The sequence below is a fragment of the Papaver somniferum genome, chromosome 7, assembly GCF_003573695.1.
Source record: "Papaver somniferum cultivar HN1 chromosome 7, ASM357369v1, whole genome shotgun sequence".
Taxonomy (NCBI): domain Eukaryota; kingdom Viridiplantae; phylum Streptophyta; class Magnoliopsida; order Ranunculales; family Papaveraceae; genus Papaver; species Papaver somniferum.
This window is the reverse complement of record NC_039364.1, coordinates 128,527,154-128,541,181: the sequence shown is the minus strand read 5'-3', so window position 1 is coordinate 128,541,181 and position 14,028 is coordinate 128,527,154. Positions and strand designations below refer to the sequence as shown.

At 40.9% G+C, this 14,028-nt stretch overlaps 1 pseudogene; it reads left to right on the top strand.

Moving 5' to 3' along the window:
• Nucleotides 1-13,783, top strand: part of LOC113295209 — a 122,544-nt pseudogene extending 108,761 nt beyond the window's left edge.
• Nucleotides 13,784-14,028: the final 245 nt, after the last annotated feature.

The window sequence follows — 14,028 nt, the reverse complement described above, 5'->3', positions numbered from 1 at the left end:
GAATCATTAATGCCTCATGGATTAGTGGCGGGGATATCTCCAGAAAAAAGCACCTACCTTGAGTCCTCCTTGCTCGCATTGCTGCTGATCATAATTATTAGAGATTGCTTTGTTGTCGTTCACGCTCGCTCTACCGCACTAACAAAGAAAGTCATTCACACTGAACCAAACGTTCAAGTTCGATCAACTGCTCGTGGATATTATACTCACAACCAAAATACGAAGACGAGATGAACTTACCTTGCTGCTGATTGGCGTACACGAAGATGGGGAGAACCCGGTTGAGCTCAAAGGCCTTGATCGGACATGCTCGCTTTCTTTTCCTACCATTGATGTTCGATGAGCGGTAATTTGTTAGCAGCCCCGGATTGATAGCTTCTTCACCAGTGCAACATGCCAAGGAAGTTCAAACCAACTGATATCTCTCCGGTAACATCTTCATACTCAATCTTATTAATTTTGTTTTCGTCTGTCACCATCTAGTGCTTACCCCGCAACAATGTCACTGTTACGTGCTAAGCATGGGACTTAATGTTGATGGTGGTTTTGAGTTTAGGGCGAAAACTGTAAAAGTCTGTCTAGCTGACCCGTTGTCAGAAATAGTAGACCTTGATATGTCCATATTCCGCAAGGAGTCCGTAGAATATATTAAAATCTAATGAGTGCCTATGACACTCTTCATATTGTATTGAAACTCAAGATCCTATGTGAATTGTTCATTAGTATAGAGCCTAATGAGTATTTAATCTCTCGCCTGCATTATTCATTAATGCATGGCTTATTGAGTATTTTTCCTATGCTATATTCCCTGGCTGAACCCTTAATATTGGTATGATATGACAATTAGTGTTCACTCGCAGCTGAGCAGCATGAATTTCCCGAAGTATCAAGATTAATGTCTGCATAAAAATACTCAATCAGAAGACGCCCTAACTTCTCTCTGTGAATAAAAGAATTTTGTGTCAACACACAAAATTTATCAAATTTGATCAATTTTGTGATAGCTCACAAGATTCAAATTTTGACCTAATTAATTTGCAAAAAATAGGTCTTTTGCGCCCTGCGTAATATCTCGAACCCTATTGGTCGAGACCAAACCTAGGTAAGCTAAGAAATTAATCCTCCATGGAGCTAGTAGGAGCAAAGTCCTACCAGAAATCAGAAAACAAGAAATAAAGTGGAGTTGCGGCAAATAGGAGCAGCAGCAAGAGGAGGCGTGGCCGCACCACTTGGCCTACCGACTTGCCTCAGCAGGTCCACCTGTGGTCGGCTGGCCACGCTCCATGTTGCTGCTTTCCGACCCCGTTTCCCATCGACCAATCAGATCGCTTTAAACCCGCCACACGCACTTTTAAATAAAGTTGGAAGTTGGTTGGTCGACGCGCCTAATTCCTGAAGGAATTTAATATAGGCTTCCCATGTCAGTCTTAAAATGATCACGACCGTATGTTTTGGCCAGTCGATTTATCAAGTCTAGCCACTTCTTTACATGGTCGAACAAACACCACCATACACACCGGCGGGCCCACTAATTCCTTGGCCAATCGAAATCCTTCCAACTCGCAAGAAAAGACACCAAACGTTTACCCAAAGTAGGTTGGCCGCGCGAGTTATAAAACCCTAATTTATGTTAGCAGCAGCATATTGCTGCCACAAAACGATCTTGGCCGCCCAACTTTTCAAGCCGAATTGACCGGCCTAGATTCAATCTCAATCAATGGGAAAGGTGCGGATACGCTCACCAGCGACCCAGCTATTGTGCTGGCTGATAGACGCATTTATGTGTCTAATTTGTCCTCAATGTTTCGTATTGTTAGTACTTGTTTTCGTCCTTATAATGGTGTTTTGTGTGTTTGTAGGTATTTTTTGGAAATAAATATTGATGGAAAATTCGGCTCAAAAAGTTGTTAAAGGCACCCCGGAGGTCATGTGTTATTCGGACTCCAGCAACGGATAAGGGGCGACCATTGGATAAGGGGTGACCTTCTTTAACAAATTCAAAATTTTGTTTTGGCGGGAAAATGGTGAAGAGAACTGGTCGATTTTCAATCGGATGTTTGGACGTGATTTAGTGAGATTCAATCCCTGAAACTTAGTGGGTAGACTTGATATGACCATAGGAAGTTGTTATGGGTCTTCGTTTGGATCAGAATTGGCTTAATCGTGTCATGGAGCGAAACAGGGCAGCACGTGCATGAGAGAAACATTTCACGGGATTGCATGAGTTTTGGAGAATTTGAACGTGTTCTGAACGTGTATGATGACCAGAGCAACAGTTTGGAGCGTATGTAACTTATATTTGGAAATTAATCCAGCTGCAGACACGTGATTGAAGAAAAAAAGGAAAGAAAATATTTTCGAATATGAGAGAATATTGGGAGTAATTGAGCGAGATTCAACGGGCTGTAGGTGTATAAATAGGTTTCTGGTAGGTCGAGAGTTGGGTGTCGAGAGTTGGAGGTCGAGAGGATAGCTCAGAAGCAAGAAATCACGAGTTGATCAAACTCTGTTTCTGCTGCTGCTGCTGATGAAGAACACCAAGAACAGACTCGCGGAGACAGTCGTTTATCAACGGTGATAACGACACCGATGCGGGGTCGTAGAAGCTTAACAGCGACTGTTGGCTTTAATCGTTTTATGTAACAGTGTTTTGCAACAATTAAAAACGTTGCAAACACCCGATTTTTAATAGTTTTTCTCCAATTCATCATTTGTAAACACTTTGAGCAATGAAATCAACTTTTGAGCGCGTTTCCACAATGATGAGCTAAACCCAATCCTTGGGGCGACGGAGGATGCTATCTTTCCAATGAAAAAGTGGTAATTCTTAATTATTTAATTTGTGCAATTTTTATTTATGATTATTTGCCTAGATTGAAAATAGATTTTATGGTTTTTGTTAAACAATTGTATTTTCTTTTGATGGAACATGCTTAGCCTAGGGTTTTGATGTCTCATGCTTTGGATTAACATTTGTTGTTTCTAAAAATCTACTTTTGCAATAGTTGAGAATCAATTTGAACGTGTGAAATTGCATGATTATAACTAGTATCACTTTGGAATTGGTAAATAGCGGAATCCTAGCCCCAGTCTCTCCATAATTCTCACAACACTTTTTATTCGAGTTTGTTATATTTTTTTTATTTATAAAAATTAAGTCTAAAAAAATCTTCATTCACAAGTCTCAACGAACCTTTTTACTACAACAACTTGAAAACACAACAAATTTTTGGCGCCGCCGACCGGACTTGTCTTTAGGCTAGAGTTTTTAGATTTTTTTTTTAGGTTTTTATTATTATTATTATTTTTTTACTTTGTTCTATTTTACGTTTCTTTGGTATTTGTCTTTTCATTACAGATTTTTGGAATTTGGAGCGAAAGAAAAAGAAGTTTCCAAAGCTGTTGGTGATTACTTAAAGATTTGGAATCAAAAGACGAAGCGAAAAGAACAATAAAAAAAAAGAGAGAGAGAGAGAATTTTATTAGATGGAATCTTTTATTTTTTGTAATTTTCTTTTTCTTTTTCACTTTATTTTTGGACTTTCTTTTGGACTTTGGACAATTGGATTTTCTTTTATTTTTTTAACCCTAAGGAAGGGTAGTATTTCAAATATTAAATTGTTTGCAGAGAAGGACGGCGATTACGATATCGCCTCGGCCCCTCGGGTTCGCATATGACATAGGATTCGTGGCCCGAGTCGACTTCAGCGGTTCATCCCCCGTCTGGAACGGGAGGTAAGCTTGTCGAAACACTCGTGAATCCCTTGCTAGCGAGTTACTGTATTCCTTCGTTTGCTTTACATGCATCGATTATTTTGAGCTGCTTGGTTAAAAGCGATGCTTTACATGCATCAAATACATACGATATTTTATGAGTATCGGCTTTATAAATAACTTAGTTATTTAACCTAATAACGCCACATGCTATTCTTTGCATCAAGTCTCATGACTTGGCTCGTCACACTTGGCTACCATCCACCTAGCTTGCGTGTGATTGGTCAGATAACTAGGTCTTGACACAAGACCCACTCAGCAACCTGCTGCATATTTTCAACGAAAATACTCGAGACATCAAACATGTCACAAACTGGGGGATGCTCACTGGGGTATTCGTATGGCGGTTTACAGCGTGCAGCGTGCAACACTCCCAATACGAGAAAGTGTCAGGAAAGGGCAGACGGTTAATAAGCAGTAAGAGAGTAGTGGGTGTAAGGATGACCAGTCTTCCCTCATGATGGAAACGTGATGGTCACCACCTTTTACACGAATCCACTTCTCCACTACTTCACTGTCTCCACTTCCTACGAGATCAGGGGTGCTCAATCATGACTTGTATAAATAGGTTTCGACCTATTTCGACAAAAAAGGAGTGTTATCAACACAAGTATCCAGAAAAACACCAAGAATTGATAGATTACATTCCGCAAGCCAGTTCCATATTCTGATACAAGTCATAAAATAGCCACACCTTCAGAATTGACCATTCTGATCTCAACACCTTCTTCGCTTCCCTCCCTAAGATCAACCTTTCTCCTTCACTTTGTGACCGAAGCAAGACTGGAACGACCATTTCTTGGTTTAGGCCAGAATTTTACAGTTTGATCTCTCGAATTTAAAGTACTCCCGTGCAGTGCATTTGTTTAGGGTTTAGATTCGTTTCTCGGCGGCACACCCAAATTTACCAAAACCAGCAGAATCAGTTTTTATCCCAAAACAACTGGCGACCGAAGTGGGATATTAATCTCTCGGTTGCGAAGCCAATTTATAAATTTTCATTCCAATCTTCCCAAACTCAAGATGGTGGATCTTAGGTGTAAATTTAATCATTAACCAGAATTCACTTCAATCACCAATCCCAACTTTCCGCTTCATGAGTTACCCCGGCCATCCCAAACACTTCCAAGATGCCAATGCCAGAAATCCAATCACCATGGAAGGTATGGCAAAAATATTAGAAGATGTTGTCGCAAATAAAGCTGATATTGTCAAGCTGCAAAATGAGACGTTTTGTCTCTTAAAGAGTACGGCAAACCGGCTGTGGCAAGAGCCAACAAACATTCGCTCGGAGAACGCCACCAATTTCAGAGATGACAAAAAAGATGTTGAATCCTTGTCTGATGTTTGTGCCTCCGCAAACGACGATGCAGACAGATTGGCACAAGAGAAAAAGGGAATGGCCAACACCAATGTACCATCCGCAAGCACAGTCAACACATCCCATAGCATTACATACTCTAGCACCAACACCAGTGGCACATGAAACATTCCTTCCGGCGTGACACCTCCTATCACCAGAGCCAAAGCCGCTGCCACCCTTCCCAATGTTGCTTCGAGCGTAATGCTCCCAATTGTTACCAGAGCTACTACCGCTCCTTCGTCAGGACGAGAGGCTGGAGGAGCCAAAGGAAGCCGACCCCCTATTACCAATGTTGATTTGATGGAAAGACAAGAAGTTCTGAGATGGCTACAACTAAGAAAGAGGTACTTACTTTTCTCAAGGCACTAAAGGAGCGGCTACCGCAAGAGTCACGCCAACACCATGTGGAGCCAAGGAGTACTTTTAACAGCCCGGGGAAAGCACTTCAGCATGATGCGCCATTATAGATGAAGAGGCTCGTGTTGCTCCTGAACGCCAAAGGAATCAGCAATCCAATTTCATCACACGTGAGGATCGGGAACGACTTCTCCAAAATCGAGGCAAAGAAAACCCGACGGGCATGCACCAGCATCAACCTCATTATCCTCCTGATGTTCAAATAGTTCCTCTTCCGAGAGGATACTCTTGTCCTCAATTTTCCCTTTATGACGGAACCGCACCAGTATTGCTGGAAAGAACCAGACTCGCCAAGAAAGAAGATGCGCGCGAGACTTGAGGAAACATATGTCTCGTCAACAAACAATATAATATCGGGCCTTCTGTAAGCGTAGTGGTGAAGGAGGAAAGAGGAAAGCTCCAGCCTTGGAACAACAACCCAAACGTGCGGCGCCAGCACATCAGACGGCTTCACGCCTGAAGGCCGCGACTAAGACTCCTACACAGCAACAAGAAACTGGAGAGGCTACTCTAACCTTCCCGTTTCCGATTGAAGAGGTAATTGAACTCCTAGAAACGTGGATTCAAGATGGCGTCATCAAGCTGCCTCCTATCGTCGTCCAACCGAAGAAAAAATGGCAAATTCCAAATATTGTTGTTACCATAGGTTCGTCAATCACCCCACCAGCGATTGCAACAAATTAAACCGCATTTTCAAAGAAAAGGTGGATGCAAGAGAACTTCAACTAAGCACTGAGGGAGTCCACAGAGATCCTCTTCCCGTTAGGAGCTGCATGATTTCTGGGGACTCCGTCCACAAAACTGTACAGTCCATGATGGAGCATTTATGTGAGATTATGTACTTCCCCAAGGCGCAGCGTCAAGACATATATGCATCCCTCAACCGTGTTGTATCAGGCAAGCAACAATAAGCGAGCTTCCACACGCAGGAAATCAAGGAAGAGCCGCTTCACAAAAAAAAAAGAGGGGAAAATAAACTCACATACGTGAGTTATCAAAGCCCGTCAATGTTTATGGCCATGACCGTCCAAGGTTAGTGCTCGCCGAGATTCATGGTCGTATCCACCACTCGCCCCTGCCAAGATTCATGGTCGTAGCCACCGCTCGCCCCTGCCAAGATTTGTGCCTGTAGTCACCACTCGTCCCCGTCAAGGATCGTGACCGTAGCCATACAAGCTCTAGACAACCTGTTTTGTTCCCACGAAAATGATGTCCTTTCTGATCACAGTTGCTGCTACCGGCCGGAGCTTCATCATAGCAACAACCACTACAGACAAAGGTAATCTGAACTTGTGCATGTTTTAGTTTCCCGTGGAGGAAGTAACATATTCATCAGTATGAACGCAAGATGGCGATATCTTTATCATGGAAAACCCATCGACCATACAAGATAGAACCACGTAAACCACACTTGGGGACTGAGGCTCGACATGGAATCCTTACGATGTCAGTCAAGGACCTCTTCAACTCAGGGGAGAAGGTCAACCAAGAAGCCACCATGACAAGGTCACAACTTTTCAAAGATGCAACGTAAGGGTATTGATAGACGCATTTATGTGTCTAATATAGCCCTATTGTATATTGTGTTAGTACCCATTTTTGTACTTATTATGGTGTTTTATTTATTTGTAGGTGTTTTTGGAAAAATAAGGTTTTGCGGAAAAATTGGTTAAAAATGTGGCATTTGGAGCTCCGTTGACAGTATACCGGAAGTAGCCCAGAAGTACCCCTGAAAAGTCCGAAAACATCCAAGAAAAATTACTAAAGGCACCCAAGATTTGGTTATTTCCACCCCAAGAATTTTATTTCAACCACTTGCTATTCGCACCCCATCAGAGGATAGGGGGCATTCCTTCTCAAAATTCAAAAATGGATTTTTGGCGGGAAGACTTGTTACAGCACTGGCAGATTTGGTGATCGAATTTTGGACGTGATTTTTGGAGATTCAATTGCTGTATTTGCTACTAATGGGCTATAATTGAGTAAACAAGTCTGTTACGATCGATTGGACCCAACCAATTGGGCTGGAATGACCGGGAGAATGGATCAAAGTCCAACCAGGACACGTACTCTCTGTTTAACTTTCAAAGCTATTTTCAAGAGATTCTGGGAGAGTTTTGCGCTGAAGTAAACTATACTTGGTCCTGTTCAAGTCTTGATAAGAGTTTGGTGGCAAATTTATAGCTAACAAACGCGTACAGGGAGATCACAAGAGAGATATTTTCTCAACAGCGCAGAGAAGGGAGAAAAAAGAAGAAGTCGGATCCACTCGAGATTTTTGGGGGTTTGATAGCTATATAAGTGTTGGTTCGAGTCATAAGAATGGTTGGAAATCCTTAGGAGAGAGTTTAGAGTCGAGGAGAGCCGAGGATAAGCGATTAAAGAGAGTTACAGTGTTGCTGCTGCTGCTGTTCGAGGAGGAAGAAGAAGAGGAAGAACAAACCTGCTAAGGCAGTCGTTCTTCAACAGTCTTAAAACCAGAAACGTGTGTCGTAGATCAACAGCGTTAGATATGTATCGTTTATAAACGGCAGTACTCATCTTTGTAACAGTGACGCTGTAACGTTTATACAGCGTTGCAAACTTCTCTTTATCACCATATTCATCAATAAAAACACCTATTAAGCAATTTTGAGCAAGTTTTTGATATGAGGAGCTAAACCCCTTAGCCAAGGCGACGGAGGAAGCCATTGGTCCTTATTTATGGTATAATTCTAACTTTATTATTTATTTGCAATATTATTACATGATTATTTGCATGGAATTTTTATTGAATAATTGTGAATCATTTTGATGGAGCATGCTTAGTTTAAGACTCTTGATGTTTCATGCTTGGTGTTTACATTTATTACTTCAAAAATCTACAAAAGGCATAATATTAGAATCACTCTAAAAGAAAAATTGCATGAATATTAATTATTAGAATTTATCAAATAATGGGTCAATGGTGGAATCCAAGTCTTGGTGTTTTTCCCTAAAGTTTTCAAACAAAATTTATTTGCCTGTTTAAATTTAAATCTAAGAAATTATTTCCTTCACAAGTCTGAAAAGAACCCAGTTTTTACCACAACTACAACATCATTTGAAAATCCATCAAATTTTTGGCGCCGCCGACGCGGACCTGTGTTTAGTTAGCATTTTTTTTAGATTTTTTTATTTATTTATTTGTTCTTCTTTACGTTTCTGGTTTTTTGTCTTTTTCTTTCAGATTCTTGAAGTTGGAGCGAAAGAAATTTTTGCCAAAGTTTTTGGTGGACATTTAAAGACTTGGAGTAAAAGGCAAAGCAAAAGAAGAAGAATTTTATTTATTTTTTTGATAAAAAGAGAGAAAAAAAAGAGAGACATTTTTATTTTTGTAATTTTTTTTAGACTTTCTTTTCTTTTGTATTTTTTTTATGGACTTTGGACATTAATTTTTTTTTACCCTATGGAAGGGTACCCTTAAATATAAACTGTGTGCAGGGAAGGACGGTGATTACAATATCACCTCGGCCCCTCGGGTTCGCACACAACATAGGAGTCGTGGCCCGAGTCGACTTCAACGGTTCATCGCCCGTCTGGTACGGGAGGTAAGTCTAATCGAAACACTCGCGAATCCCCTGCAAGCGAGTTACTGTATTCCTTAAGGTGATAATTGTTTGAGGACGAACCAGACTGTTTTTATATTCCTAGTAAAGGGCAAGGCCTGGCCTAAACAAGATAAGGGTTCGGATTTCATCACCGCTCCCTTCTTTCCCGCTTTAAGAGAACAAAACCTAACGCGAACCCAAGCTTTAAAATCTGATTAGAAAGAGACCTATAGGGTATCGAGCTTAACAGGACAATCATTCGAAAAATATTGGTTACTCTTTTAAGCACACCTCAAAGTTCTTGACGGTTTCTGCGAGTTGAATGCGTGACTGCGCCGCATTGGATCGGTGAGGTTTTGGGTATCAAAGCTCCACTGAGCTTCCCTCGCCTCTATTCAACTTACTTTAACTCGGGTTGATTCCAGAGGGGTTTGCTTAAATTGTAACGAATTCCCGTTCGAAGGATTAGAAGCTGGTCTAGAAACAATCTAAGTGGAGCCATCATGCTTGTTGTTTGCTAGAAATCTTTAGGTTTGCTGTGGTAAAGTCGAGTCAGCCTGCTGTGTGATTGCTAAAACCTTCCTGTTAGGATTTTTATTTCTTTTTGAATTCTTTTTAGTGTATGCCCGATTTTTTTAATAGGGCTTGGAAAAGAGATACTCTAGGTCGATTGATTAGCGAAAAACCTAGTAGTTCTTCTGATTTAAGCAGGGAGCTCGAAGACTCTTCTTTGGAGAGCCCTGTTTTTGGAAACTTCAGTTTTGAGAATCTGTCTCTTCGTGACGAAAGTACCCCTAGTACTCTAGTTGTGCCAACGATGGCAACTTTGAAAGATTACATGTTCCCAACTAGGACCAACCGAGCTTCGTGCATTAAATTGCCAGCCACTACGGCTAATTTTGAGATAAAACCTAGTATTCTTCAGATGATCCCTATATTCTTAGGAAAGGATGACGAGAACCCTTATTTTCATATTAGGGACTTTGAGGAAATTTGTGGAACAATTAGGATAAAGGACCTTACCGATGAAGTCTTGAAACTTAAGATGTTTCCCTTTTCTTTGAGAGACAAAGCCAAGACCTGGCTGAACAACCTACCGTCTGAATCCATAGAAACATGGAAGGAACTTATCGCTGCCTTCTATATGAAGTTCTACCCTAAGCATAAAACTGCAGCTGTTAGGCAGAAAATTAGTGCTAGTGTGCAACAAGAGGGAGAGTCTCTTTATAGGTTTTTAGAGCGATTCAATGATCTCCTATCTCAGTGTCCTCACCATGGATTTGATAATATGAAACTCGTACAGATTATTTATGATGGTTTAAACTATTCGACCAAAGCCATGGTTGAGTCTATGTGCGCTAGTGAGTTCACTAGTAAAAATGTTGATGATGCTTTTACCTTCTTAGGAGTTATCGCTGAAAAATCCCAACAGTGGGAATCTTGTGTTGAACCCCCTAAAAGACTCTTGGTCAATATAAGTAGCACCAATATGGTAGATACGAGTTTTGCGTCAGATGCTAAGTTTGCTGCTTTGTCCAGAAGGTTAGAAGCTTTAGAAATGGGTCAGTCTAAAAATAGGTCCCTTGTTGAACCTAATAGAGCCTCTCAAGTCTCTAGTTGTGGAATAGAGCCCGATAACTCATTCTGGGAAGGTCAGGTTAGTGAAGAGCAAGCTCATGCTGTCTATAACAATGCTAGGTTTGAAAACCGTTAGAAGTTTGACCCCTACTCAGAGACCTACAACCATGGTTGGAGAAACCATCCTAATTTCTCTTGGTCTAAGGGCCAGAATCAAGGCCAGTCTAGCAATTCTCAGCCTCCCACGGGTTTTGGTTATACTAAGAACTCTTCAGGTCAGACCCAGAACCCATCTGAGAGTAGAATAGCTAGCTTAGAGGAAACCCTTAGTATATTAAGGAAGAGCCAGGAGATGCTATCACAAAGCCAGGAAATGTTAGTAAAAAGCCAGGATAATTTTCAAGAGGAAACCAAACAGAATTTTAATAATAGTGCCCAGTCTTTTGCTAAATTAGAGCTTCAAGTCGGCCAAATAGCTAAGTTTATCAATGAGAGAGAAGAAGGAAGGTTCCCTAGTCATACTGATCCTAACCCTAGAGGAGAGAAATCGTACAATCATGTGAACTCTGTTACAACCCTTAGGAGTGGAAAGAAAGCTGATAACAAGGTTGCCATGCCTGATAGTGAACATGCTATAGTTCACCCGTCTGAGCCAGAAAATGAGGAGACTGATAGAGTCTCCAAAGAGACCAATAAGGGTCCTGATGAGCCCGGCTTTGTTCCCAGAGCCCCGTTTCCCCAGCTGCTAGTTCCGACTAAGAGGGAGTCCAACTTTAATGATATATTGGAGGTTTTTAAGCAGGTTAATATCAACCTTCCATTATTAGATGCAATTAGGCAGATTCCTTCTTATGCCAAGTTCCTTAAGGACTTGTGTACGCGAAAGCGTAAGCTCAGTGTCCAGAAAAAAGCCTTCATAGCTAGTCATGTGAGTTCTATTATTCAGAATACCACTACTCCTAAGTATAAAGACCCAGGGTCCCCTACCATTGCTTGTACAATGGGTAAGTACCGTGTTGAGAAATCTTTGCTTGACTTAGGAGCCAGTGTGAATTTACTTCCATATCATGTGTACCTTAAGCTAGGGCTTGGTGAGATCAAACCTACCCAGATGACACTTCAGTTAGCTGATAGGTCCGTTAAAATTCCTCGTGGTGTGATCGGGGATGTTCTCATAGAGGTTGACAAGTTTATTTATCCAGTGGATTTTGTTATCCTAGATACCCAACCTGTCCCTGACCCAGAGAACCAAATACCAGTGATTTTAGGTCGCCCGTTTTTAGCTACATCCAATGCGATCATTAACTGTCGAAATGGTATTATGAATTTGTCTTTTGGTAATATGACTATTGAGATGAACATTTTTAATATTAGTAAGCTACCTTCTGAACTAGATGACTCGAATATAGAAGAGGTGAACATGATAGGAACATTAGTCGAGGAGTCATTACCAAACACTTTGTTATAAGATCCATTAGAAAAATGCCTAGCTCACTTTGGGGTTGATTTTGATGATGATAATGTAATTAATGAGGTGAATGCTTTGTTAGATTCAACCCCTTTGTTAGATACTAGTAATGGATGGAAACCTAAGTTCGAACCACTACCAGTTTCTAAGTCTACCCTAGTTCCTTCTTTAGAAGAGCCTCCTAAGTTGGACCTAAAACCATTGCCAGATACCCTGAAGTATGTGTTTTTAGGCCCGTCTGAGACTTTACCTGTGATTGTTTCTTCCGACTTGGATAGAGATCAGGAAAGTAGGCTAGTAACCATCCTTCAAAACAACAAGGAAGCTTTAGGGTGGACCATAGCAGACATTAAGGGTATAAGTCCTACTGTTTGTATGCATCAGATCTATTTAGAGGAAGATACCAAACCTTCTAGGGAGATGCAACGTCGAATAAACCCTAATATGAAAGAAGTAGTTCAAACTGAGGTTCTTAAGCTATTAGATGCAGGCATTATCTACCCTATTTCAGATAGTAAGTGGGTCAGCCCCGTTCAGGTTGTTCCCAAGAAATCTGGTATTACTGTAGTCCAGAATGATAACAATGAGTTAATCCCGACTCGAGTGACCACGGGTTGGCGTGTTTGTATTGATTATAGGAAATTGAACAAGGTCACTAGGAAGGACCACTTTCCCCTTCCCTTCATCGACCAGATGCTAGAGAGATTAGATGGACATAGTCACTATTGCTTTTTAGATGGCTACTCTGGATATAATCAGATCGTTATTGCCCCAGAAGACCAGGAGAAAACCACTTTTACCTGTCCCTTTGGTACCTTTGCGTATAGACGCATGCCTTTCGGGCTATGTAATGCCCCTGCGACTTTTCAGCGTTGCATGATGAGCATATTTTCTGACATGGTAGAACGGTTCTTGGAGGTCTTTATGGATGATTTTTCAGTGTTTGGTTCGTCTTTCGATGAGTTCTTGCATCATTTGTCGTTAGTTTTGACTAGGTGTAAGGAAAATAATTTAGTACTTAATTGGGAGAAATGTCACTTTATGGTTCGTTCAGGAATTGTTTTAGGGCATATTGTATCTTCAAAGGGTATAGAGGTGGATAGAGCCAAAGTTGACCTTATTAAAACTTTACCGGTCCCAAAAACCGTAAGAGATATTAGGTCATTCTTAGGGCATGCTGGTTTTTATCGTCGTTTCATTAAGGATTTTAGCTTGATGTCTAGATCTCTTTGCAATTTTCTTGCAAAAGATGTTAAGTTTGTCTTTGATGATGCTTGTTTAGAGGCTTTTGAGAAGCTTAAGTCATTACTCACTACCGCCCCCATAGTCCAGGCACCCAACTGGAACCTACCCTTTGAGATCATGTGTGATGCTTCAGATTATGCTATTGGTGTTGTGCTAGGTCAGCGAGAAAATAAGTTACTTCATGTGATTTACTATGCTAGCAAAACTCTGAATGATGCCCAGTTGAACTATACCACTATCGAGAAGGAACTATTAGCCATTGTGTTTGCCTTAGACAAGTTTAGACCCTATCTCTTAGGTTCTAAGATCATCATATATACTGATCATGCTTCTTTAAAATATCTTTTGTCTAAGAAGGATACTAAACTTAGATTGATTAGGTGGATTCTGTTGTTGCAAGAGTTTTATCCAGACATTAGAGACAAAAAGGGTGCCGAAAATGTTGTAGCAGATCACTTGTCTAGGCTAGTTGTTAGTTCCCCAGATGATTCCCTTCCTATAAGGGATAGCTTTCCTGATGAATAATTGTTCTTTGTTACCCAATTACCTTGGTATGCAAATATAGTGAACTATCTTGTTACTGGTCGAATGCCCCAACATTGGGGTAAACAAGA